The 11432-nt window shown below is 26.2% G+C and overlaps 1 long non-coding RNA gene across 1 annotated transcript; it reads left to right on the top strand.

Moving 5' to 3' along the window:
• Positions 1-8468: 8468 nt before the first annotated feature.
• LOC123228353 lies at positions 8469-10411 on the top strand. Its single transcript, XR_006504669.1, has 2 exons — positions 8469-8655; positions 10149-10411. It is a non-coding gene; the product is annotated as an uncharacterized LOC123228353 (long non-coding RNA).
• Positions 10412-11432: the final 1021 nt, after the last annotated feature.

Consider the following 11432-nt stretch of genomic DNA (forward strand, 5'->3'; position numbering starts at 1 on the left):
AATTATCTGGTTTTATTAAATTAAAACCATAATTAATATTAGTCCACATTAGAAAATTTCTAACACGAACAAATATTCTACATTGCTAATAGGTTTAGCTTAAAGGACTATTCTACCACACAGTCTATAGTCATACTTATTCTATTATAATTAATAATTATTCTATAACATGATATGATACATCTAGAAAAATATACATATCTTGAGTGTATCATATGACATAATACATATTTTATGATATAATACTTATTACCGATAGAAATTGATATATCTTTTTAGAGAAGTGATGATATGATAGGGATATATTTTGTAAATTTTAGAATTTAAAGAGGTGTTTATGATATTTTTAAAATGATGATACATCAAATAAATTTTGTTAAAGTTATATCTTGCGAAATAATAGAATACATAGTATACAATGTAAAAAATTAGGTTTTTAATACACAATTCAACTATTATATCTTAACCAAATGAATTTTCATAAATTTCTTATATCTCTCTCTCTTTTTTTTAATAACAAAAACCTATATATTAAAATTATATATCAAGTATTTCCTTAATTTCATTTGTAAGTTTTAATTGTCTTTAAAATTACATTTTGCCCTCTAGTTAGTTTTTTAAATTTTATTTAAAAAGATTAAGTCCAAATGACTATTCCCACCCAGGTTTGATCAAATGACAATTCTATCTTTTAAGTTTTAAAAAGTCAATTTCTCATAAAGCTAATCGTTAATTTTAACAGTTAAAAAATAATTATATCATTTTATTTAAATATTATAATATGGGTATAATTAACTTTTTTTTTGTCTTCAAAGGTTTAAAATATTACAATAAAACCCCTATTAAACTGAACTATGAAAAATATTATGGGAAGTAAATGTTATTTTTAAAACTTACTAGAGGCAATGGATATTTTCCCATATCTTGTTTGGAAAATTGTCATTTTCGCTCATATATTTGAATATAAAAGAATAGATCCAATAATTATGATATGACATTTACACTTTTAATTTAATGCATTTTTGGAAGTTCTTTAGGATGTAACTATCATTTTTAAAACTACTGAATGGTATATTAATATTCTTAAATTTTAAGAAAAAACCCTAAACTATTTTAATTTCCAAAACTCTTGAAAATTTCATTAATGCCCCTAACATTTTCAACAATTATTTTGACCTCAAACATACAATTATACAACATTGGCATCCATATTTATACTTGCTAAATTTTTTTATTATTTTTAATTGAAGTTAATATAAATTAAGGGTGGGAAATAGTCATTTCATCAAACCTTGGGTGGGACATAGTCATTTGGCCAAAAATTAATGCATATAGATGAGATAAAACACAAAAGTGAAGCTAATAATTGAAGTGGGGAATTATGTTTCACCTTTCTAGTTCTATTGATAAATGTCTTATCAATAAAGGTATTTACACTCAATTTTAAGTATGTAATTGAGTATTAAAATAGTGTGTTATCATGTGATTGAGTGATTTTAATTTAAAGATAAAATGACACTCTATTATATAATAACATATTATATAAATATTTAATTATGTACTCAAAACTGGATTTACAATACATAATATTACTTAATGGGTTACATGATAGTTATCCAAGCATGGCTTTAACATTCAAATTGGCCTACCCACAACATTATTAAACCCAACAACAAATCAGGAACAAAATAACACCAATTATGTCATTCAATAAATTGAGTCACTAGAAAAGGAATTTGTTAATCATAATGTCTATCCAATAAAATTAACAATTGGATTGAAATAAAGATTCGATTACAATGCATTTATAGAAGTTATATATGATGTCTTTTTTATACATTATTGTTTGAATGTAATAATTTATTGGCTAAATGACAATTGCCCACCCAAGGTTTGATGAAAAGACGTGCTCACCCTTTAAGTTTGAAGATACAATTTTTTCTCCCATCTCTCAAAATTTGCTGTTAGTCTTAACAATTAAATAGTATTTATGTCATTTTTTAAAATATTATAATAGAAGTGTAATTAACTTAATTGTGTCCTCAAGGTTTAAGATATACAATAAAACCCTTGTCAGATTGAATTGTTAATCATATAATGAGGTGTAAATGTCATTGATTAAAACTTATTAGGGCAAATGAGTATTTCCTCTATCTTGTTTCAAAAATTATTATATTCATCCTCAAATATTTTAAAAATATATTTTTTTCCAAATAATTTGTAACATAATATTTACACTCTAATTTTTCTGCATTCTATTCAATTCAATGTGATTGTAACTGTTATTTTTAAAACTATTGAGAGACATAATATAATTTTAAAATTTTGAAAACACCTCCAAACTTTGTCTTAATTTCCAAAACCTCAAAAAGAAAATATTAACACCCTTATATAATATTTTTAAAAATTATAATTTACCTAAATATACGATTATACATCATATACACTCTTATCAATACTTTCACTTATAATTTTTTTTATTATTTTTAATTGAAATTAATATAAATTAGGCGTATAAAAAACATATAATATAATTTTAGGGGCAAACTATAATTAGTTTGATATTTTTGCTTTTTAATAAATTATATATGTGATAATTTTTTCAAATTTAAAAGGTAAAAATGATCATTTCATCAAACGGTAAGTGGGAAAATTGTCATTTGGCCTTAAAATTAATAGAGATGGTCTATCTAAAGGAAATTCAATTCCTGTAATAATCAGTTAATTTTTTTTATTTATTATGTAAATTCATTGTTTATCATCATTGATATTATCAATCTATAATAAAAATTTATTGTTGACATAAAATCAATAATTTACGTGAGGAATGTATGGCCAAATGACTATGCACCACCCAAGGTTTGATGGAACGGCCATTCTCACTCTTTAAGTTTAAAAAAAAATCAAATTCACATATGTTATCTACCCTTATTAGTTAATATATTTGGTTTTCTTAAAAAATAACTATTTACCCTTTTATGGAAATTAAAAAATTGTCATTGATATTTAATAGAAATGTCAAATTACCAGTAAAATTTTGTCAAATTACAAATTTATCACTTAAACTCTCAAAAATATCAAAATTCTAGCTAATTTTAAATTTAGTATTTTGGTCAATTCTTTAGGGATGCAATCCTTTTTAAAACTATTGAGGGACATATTGAAATTTAAAAGCATCCCTAACTTTTTTTAAATTTCCAAAAACCTCAACACCAATACCTCTAACATATTAAAAAATTATAATTCACCCCAAATTTTTAAAAAGTGAAAATTGAAAAATTAAGGGGCAAAAGAAAAATAATAAATAATAAATAAAGAATAAGAGAAAATAACAAATATATACATAATAATCTTCTTGCCCTTTCACTTAATGAAATTCATTAATGTAAGTAGATAATAGATAAAAATATGATTTTTTAAAACTTAAAATATTAGAATTTGCCATTTCGGTAAACCTTAGTGGAAAATAGTCTTTTGAGCATAATGTAATAATGTATTACTTACAAAAATAATAATAATAATAATAATAATAATGCATTTGTGTAGAATGGGCTAATTCAGTAAATATAAAACACTAAGAACCGACTAGCAACAACGTGGTGAGGGTCACAGAATTTGACACTTCAAATGGAAACAAGAAATTGACAATTAGTCAACTTATGAAATCCCTCAAATTAAAAAGGTAGAAAGAAAGAGAAAAAGTGAGCGATAATTTTTATGCAAATTGTTATTTATTTATGTACTTTAATTTGAAATTGATGAAATAATAACTTTTTCTTCCTTGTGGAGGGCAAAACTTTTAAGCTTTTTTCCCGCAACATGATTCTGTCTATACAAAGTAATTTATTTGCATTGAGAATATTACTGTTATATGGTCAAAACTTTCTAATAAATTCATGAGTACATCATTTATATCCGTTGTAAATACCGTAATCAACCCTGACATTATATGGTAATTTCCATTTGTCTTGAAATTACTCTCCTTAATTTTAACAATTATAATTAGGGGACGTTTGGTTTGTGTAATGTTTTATTACTAAAATAGAAAGATTACCTTAAAGATAGATTACTTAAAAGATTACTGGATATAAATGATTACTATGTTTGATAAAATTTGATAAGTATAAATAATTATTGTGTTTGGTTAAAGGTAATAAAAGATTACTAATAAATTATTTTACTTAAATGCCCTTGAATATAATTATTTTTAAATATTTTTATATTATTTGTCATATTAATTAAAAATAAATTTATTTTTGTCTCAAAAAATTAATAAATACTAATATAATTATAATAAAACCAAGATTACCTTAGTAATATTTAAATACCTAAGATGAAGGTGGTAATCAGATTATCACCTATATTACCTGCCACGTCAGCATTGGTAATAGAAAATTACTGTAATATTTTATTACTGATAAACCAAACAAGGGAATAAAAGATATATTACCAAGGTAATCTTTAAAATCATAACCAAATGCCCCTTAAAATATAATTTATTTCCTACCACTTTGAGATCATGACAATTATCAGTGACTAGACATGAGTATACACGAACAGGTCGAGGAGCTATTTTTCAGCTCGAGAAGACAAGTAAGGTGGAAAACGTTTTCTTCTAAAAGCTACAAACAAGAAATAATTATTAATACCCATCATAATTTCTCTATTCAACCAGACATTAAATGATAGCTTCTTATTATTTTGAAATGAATCTCCTTATTAAAATACAATTAATTTCCTACCACTTCGAGATCATGACAACATCAATCAAGCCACTAATCTCCACACTTTTAATAGCAATGGAATATGTAATCTTAACCTCTACTATTATAAATTCATATGACTGTGGACGTATGTGTTTGGTATTTCTAATTGAACCACGTTAAAACCGACCCTTTGCATTCTTGCATCGAATTTCACCAAAAGTTGGTGTACTCTTTGTTGGTGCACACTTTCACATCAACAACTATTAAGTTCCACATAATAATAGAAATAATGTTATGATGTATGATGGTGTTTCTGAATTTTCGTTAAGTCTTAATCATAGTTTATAAAGTTATTGTCTTTTGAATTTATCTTTTGACTAATCTGGGGCCCAACTTAGCTTTTCTAGGTGATTCTTTGTCTATCATTTCTGGTGTCAATTTAATCTCTAATTTAATTGCTTTTTTTTAATACTCTTTGATAGCCATAATTATGTTGGTTAAATCATTAATTAGTGGAATTTTTTTTAATCAAATAATCCAACACTAACCCATCTTTGCTTCCATTTCTAGTTGCCTTTGTTCAATGTTGACATTCACCCATTTTAATTAAAATTTATAAATTTTGTTGTTTTTCCTTCTGAGCAATACTATATACATTCAATTTTAAATATTTAATTAAGTATCTGAATAGTATATTACTATATTATTTAATAATACTTTATAATTAATTTAAAATCACTCAATCTCATGATGACATATCATTTAAATACTAAATTAAATATTTACATAGTTTTATTATTTTGGGTTGAATACATAAATACATAAATAAATTATGGAGGAAGAAAAAAGGAAAGGCGAAAGATCACCGGCACAAAGGAAGCAAATGTAGGTAAAGAGAAAGCATATTTAGTAAATTAAAAGGGGTGGCCTACATTAGGATTTTATATGTCCAAATTCAGATTGATGTGTGTCAGCACGTAATTAAATAAAATTATAGGTGGTGTTTTTAAATAGAACTTTATTGACCTAGAAAAGTGAAAGTTAAGTCTAGGTTGAATGTTTCCCGTGTGATAATTGCAAGTTTTGAGTTCGTAATTAAGTATACAGATGATATATTGTTATGTAATAATTAAATAATTTTAAATTATATAATAATTAAGTAGTTTTGAATTAATAATAATATAATACCTAATCATATGATAACATATCATCTAGATAACTAATTAAGCCCTCAAAACTAAATACACATAATATTGCTCATTGTGTTATACCTATGATTATTCACTCTTCTCTAACATCAATTTATAGATACTCATTTCTACAACTTAAAACCCAATTGTTCACATCAACAAAAAGGTGTAGATTCGAGTCAAGCTAACTCAAAATCAAATCGATGTCTAGATCAAACAAGTCAAATGTAATTGGAGCTTTGGCTTGACTTGTTTGCCCCTCTAGAGACATTATGTAGTCATCAACAACAGCAAACCCCTCAACAACATTGTCCACTTCTCCAATGATATTGTTCATCTCGTTAAAAGCCTTCTAGCAGTATTGTTTGTCAGCTTAAACGAACTCAAACTCAAACATTATAAATTTGAGTCGAGCTTTAGTTGATCCTTATTTGGACTTGTTTGGTTTGAAGCCACCCTTACATCGACTAATAGATTGTCTCACTTAACATTTTCATGCAAAATCACTTACAAATTTTATACCAATAGTGATATTATGATAAGTGACAACAGATAATGCGAGTCAACATTTAATATAGAGTTGTCACTACTAGTGTAAATTCTTGCAATGTTGAAAACTGAATGAGGTTTTTATAATCATTTAATCAAGCGTGCACGCATGCACACACATCATACACACACACACACACACACACACATATATATATAATGAGAAACTTTGCTTGAGTTAGATGATTCTTACATAGTTGCACTTCTCTCATTATATAGGTAAAATTTTAGATCTAGTGATTAGTCCTACAATATATTTGATAAGTCAAAAGTTTGATTATGATTCACTCAAGTCATCATTTGGGGGCAAAGACACATATATATTGAAGGATATGAAAGCTAGACCCTAAATAGAACTTTATTCTCAATGTCAAATCTTAAAATTGATGACAAAATTATATCTAATAGAACAATATATTAGTGTTGAACTTCTGCCTAAAGGTCAAATAGTTACTTATAAGTAGTATTAAACTGATTAAAACAAATTAAAGGCCACGGCCAAAATCTGTAGAGGCTGCAGGTTGAGTTTGAAAGGGTAATCGGAGGTAGGTTGGTTGGTAAAAAGAATCCTCACCATCATGTTTTTACAGACCAGATCAGATTGGCCAACTGAACTATCATCCACCAATAAAAAAAATGGTTTCGATTTACTTGAAAACTATTTTTATTGAAAATCATTTTTAGAGTTATATCAGATTAAATTAAATGGTTTGATCAATTAAATTAGGTAAAAACTTAGGTTTAACCCGACCAACATAAAAATCAAAATTTTTAAAAATAATTAATTATTGGGAATTAAACTCAAATCATCATCAATCAATTGTACACATGCATACCATCAAACTACTTTATTTTAATTTTAAAACAATTTAGATTATATATATACATTCAATAGTAAATTATATTAAATTATTATAAATATTATTTTTAAACAGTTGGAAGGGATTGCCCTTCAACTAGGTCGACATCTGATTTGATTCCGAAAACATTAGTCTTGATCAAATTAAATTCTCAAGAGCTATAAGGTGCCCGACAAGCCTACCCTTCGAAAGGGAAAAGCATATTTCAGCTTTGTGGCTTTGTTAAATAAGTGAAAGTAAAAGCCATTGCTAATGCATTCAAACTTGCCTGTTCCAGCTTGTTTTGAAAAGAAAGGGACCCCGGGAGCCCTACTATTTCTTTTCAGTCACTAGCCTTTTTCTCTGTCTCGAATCTTCTGAAAAAATAAAAAATTAATAATTATAACGGGAGAAACTTCAACTCTCGATGGAAATATAAAGAAGTTTATATTATGTTATGTATACAGTTTTGAGTATACAATTTTGAATATACAATTTAATATATAGATGATATATCATTATATAACTGAATGTAAATAAATAAATAAAGGTATAATATATTATCTAAGTATCTAATTATATACTAATTTGTATACTAATAAAGATTTATCATTATATAATTATATTATTTTTAATTAAATATAAAATAATATTAAATTATAGGGTGAAATGTTATTATTATTTTATATAATTTTATTCTATTTTTATTATGTCATTTGAAAAGTATAATAACGCGGAATCATTCTGTCCCAATAAAGAATTTCAGTAATCTTTGTATCATTATACACCAAAAATATTCTAGAAAAGACTATTTAACTTGTGTGCAGTTCGGTTGACCCGTTCAACTACACCAATCGAACAAAATTCAGCAGAGTGGGCATTTTTGACTGTATCATTAATTTTAACATAATTATATAAAAATATATTCCTTTGATTCATGTATATCCATTTTAAAAAAGGGGAAAAAAGTAGAGAGGAGATGTGGAAAGTTGGAAAATTTTTTAGAGGGTTGGTGAGGGGTGGCTATAGTGGAATTATACATTTAAATTTTCAAAATTATCTTTTCATGATAAATGTGTATGAAAAAGCTATTAAGGAAAGTGGGTTATGGCAGATTTCTTTTATATAGTAACCAAATCCACCTTTAATTCTCCTAACATCTATATAAATAGAAGACTCTCCAGGCTCTCTTCAACCAGTCGCCTCTCTCTCTCTCTTTCACTTTCTCTTCATTCCTCTCAAGTCATGCATGCATTTTCTGCTAAACTCTAGAAGTAAAATGCTTGAACAATAAAGTCTCAGCATACTGATTGGCTACCCAAAAGAAGAAGATGAGTAGGATTGATTTCTACATATAAAGGACAATGAAAGGTGAAATGGATTATGCCTGGCTCCCTGTATGCCACAAGCAGAGATCAATCTTTCTCTAGATTGCTTGCCGCCGGTGGCATGCGAGGAGCCAAGCATACCAACCTCTACCCCCTCTTTCTCATTCTCTTCATGTCTTCCGTATATTTTCTCTCTTCTACAAGAATTTATAGGCTTTTAAAATGCAAATGTCAATAGATGATCAATATAAACAATGTATTGAAAGAAAATTGTTATGTGTACCTAGTTTTGAGCATTCCATTTAATAAGTAGATAGTGTGTTTTCGATTGGGTACTCATATGATATGTCAAACACATTATCTAAATATTCAAAACTAGACCTAGTAGGTTATGTTTTCAAATTATGTTCGTATCGTGTCAGTTCAGGTTTTATGTTAGAAACCTTAAACTTTAACCCGATATGAATAAGAATCGTGTCGAAATTTTTTAATCTTAACCCAATCTTTAAATATTCTAATTGACCTGACCCGATCCAAATTCACCCGAAATTATCTATTTTTTTAACTCTTCAAAGTGTTTTTACCATTTTAATTTCTCCTTCAAATTATTCTAACTTACTATTAATAAAACACACAGTATAATATTTTATCTTATTTACATATGGTCTAAAAATTACAACTCATATTCTTACAACTTAATAATAAAATAAAATATTTAACTAAAAATAAAAACAATATGAGTAATTGCAATTATATAAATATACAACTATATACAATTGGTAAAGATTTCAACTGTGGTTGATATTGTCGTTCAATATTTTTATAATTTATCCTTAACAAATTCTATTAAAGTAACACTTCTCTAAAACATTTGAATCGATTTGGTTGTATCAAGTTATTTTCATATGAATTCTAACACTATCCGATTTAATTTTACGTCGTATTATATTGATTTGAAATAAATTTCAAGTCAAAAAAATTTAACCCTAACCCCTTGCTTTGTGTCCTACTGGGTCGGGTTAATGAGTTGTGTTGAAAATTACTAACTCTACTTAAAACTAAATATACATAATTTTATTACTACAAAATAATCTAACATTTAAAAGGTCAAAATTTCCTCTCTTTCTTTTTTGCTGATCAATAATTTGTTGTGTTAATATCAAGTTTGTGCATTTCATTTACAGGTGTTTATCTATGATGGTTTATTCTATGTAAAGAAGAAAGGAACGTTGATTCATTTTCACTTTCCAACCATTGGGTGTATTTTCACTTGTGTTTAATAATCTTAGTCAAAATTGATTTTTGTTTGTGGAATATTAATATTCTATGCCCTCAATCACGGCAGCCCATATTACAAACCCAAAAAGAAAATTAAATAATAAAAATGATTTTCAAACCATACATGTTCTTAACTTGAATTTTAAAATATGCATGTCAACGTCCTTTTCTGTCAAAATATAAAATTCCAATCAAACTTTTGAACGTATCTTTGAAACTGTATTATATAATATAATATTAATTTTGTTACAAATCCAGGTGGCTTTCCACCAAATGAAATCAAGAAAAAGGGATGGGAAAGCATTTATTATGACAAGCACATGAGAAGAAAAATTGGCCAAAGGAGTGTGAATGCATTAATGGAGTTGGAAAATTGGCTTGGAAATTTGCCATCTTTGTTGACTGGAGGGGCGGCAATTGCCTATAAATAGCCCCCCTCCTCACTTCATTGCATAGTTGCATTTTCCTTCTCTTCATCCGGATCTTATATAAAATTGCTCTCTTCCTCTCCTTTCTTCTCACTTCTTCTTCAATCTATTTATAATTTTATATTTGTGTATTATATTCATAACAAATTTTACATATGAACTGTATTTATAATTAATTATAGAGGTCTCCATGAAAATGGGATTCATTGACTTTAATTACATATAATAATGTTGATTAAAATTAACCATTTCCACAATTTTTTTTTCAGCTTTAATTCTTAACTTAAATATTCTGTATCTATCGTCGAATAATCTTTTTATCTTACATTTGACAAACCTTTAAAGTTAACTATCAATAATTTAGGCACAATATTAGAACAAATAAATAAGGCATAGAGGCATATAGATTAATAAAATTAAAAAAAATTACCCAAACAAACTTAAAAAAATAATCACCTTTTAATGAACTATATGGAAGCTTATTATCTATAGCTAATTTTGATATTGACTATTATACATGTAAATTTGTATGAGATTTCTTGTAATAAATTTTGATGTTTTATATCATTATAAATTTAATATACCTCCATGAGTTGAAATTGTTATACCTTAAACTTCACTTAGTTAAACTCAGATAATGACATTCAAAAAGGTAACTATTCGTAAATGTTCAGTTTTTATAAAAGAAATGAAAATTATAAATTAATAAAATATTAAAAATAAAAATTATATTGTATATTTAAAAAAATTAATTTTTCATAGAAGTATTGATACCCATATAATATAGAGGCCATTTTTCATTACAAATCAAATACTATGTAAATAAGATTGTAACGGATTTTCATTAAAAATTTATTCTTAGTTAGGTTAAACTGTCCATGTAACACAATATTAGAAAATAAGTTTAATACAATCAAAATCTTAGGATGGTAGTATGAGTAAGCGAAGGGTGTTAGAAGGCTGGCAAAATGAAGTGTCTTTTTTTTTTTTTAATTTGGCCAAAAGACTATTTCTTGCCCAAGGTTTGCTGAAACGACAAATTTTTACTATTTTAAATTATAAAAAATTAAATATTTATCTATTATATACTTTTATTAGTAAATTTTATTAAATA

Source organism: Mangifera indica, chromosome 10, assembly GCF_011075055.1.
Source record: "Mangifera indica cultivar Alphonso chromosome 10, CATAS_Mindica_2.1, whole genome shotgun sequence".
NCBI classification, from domain to species: Eukaryota; Viridiplantae; Streptophyta; class Magnoliopsida; order Sapindales; family Anacardiaceae; genus Mangifera; species Mangifera indica.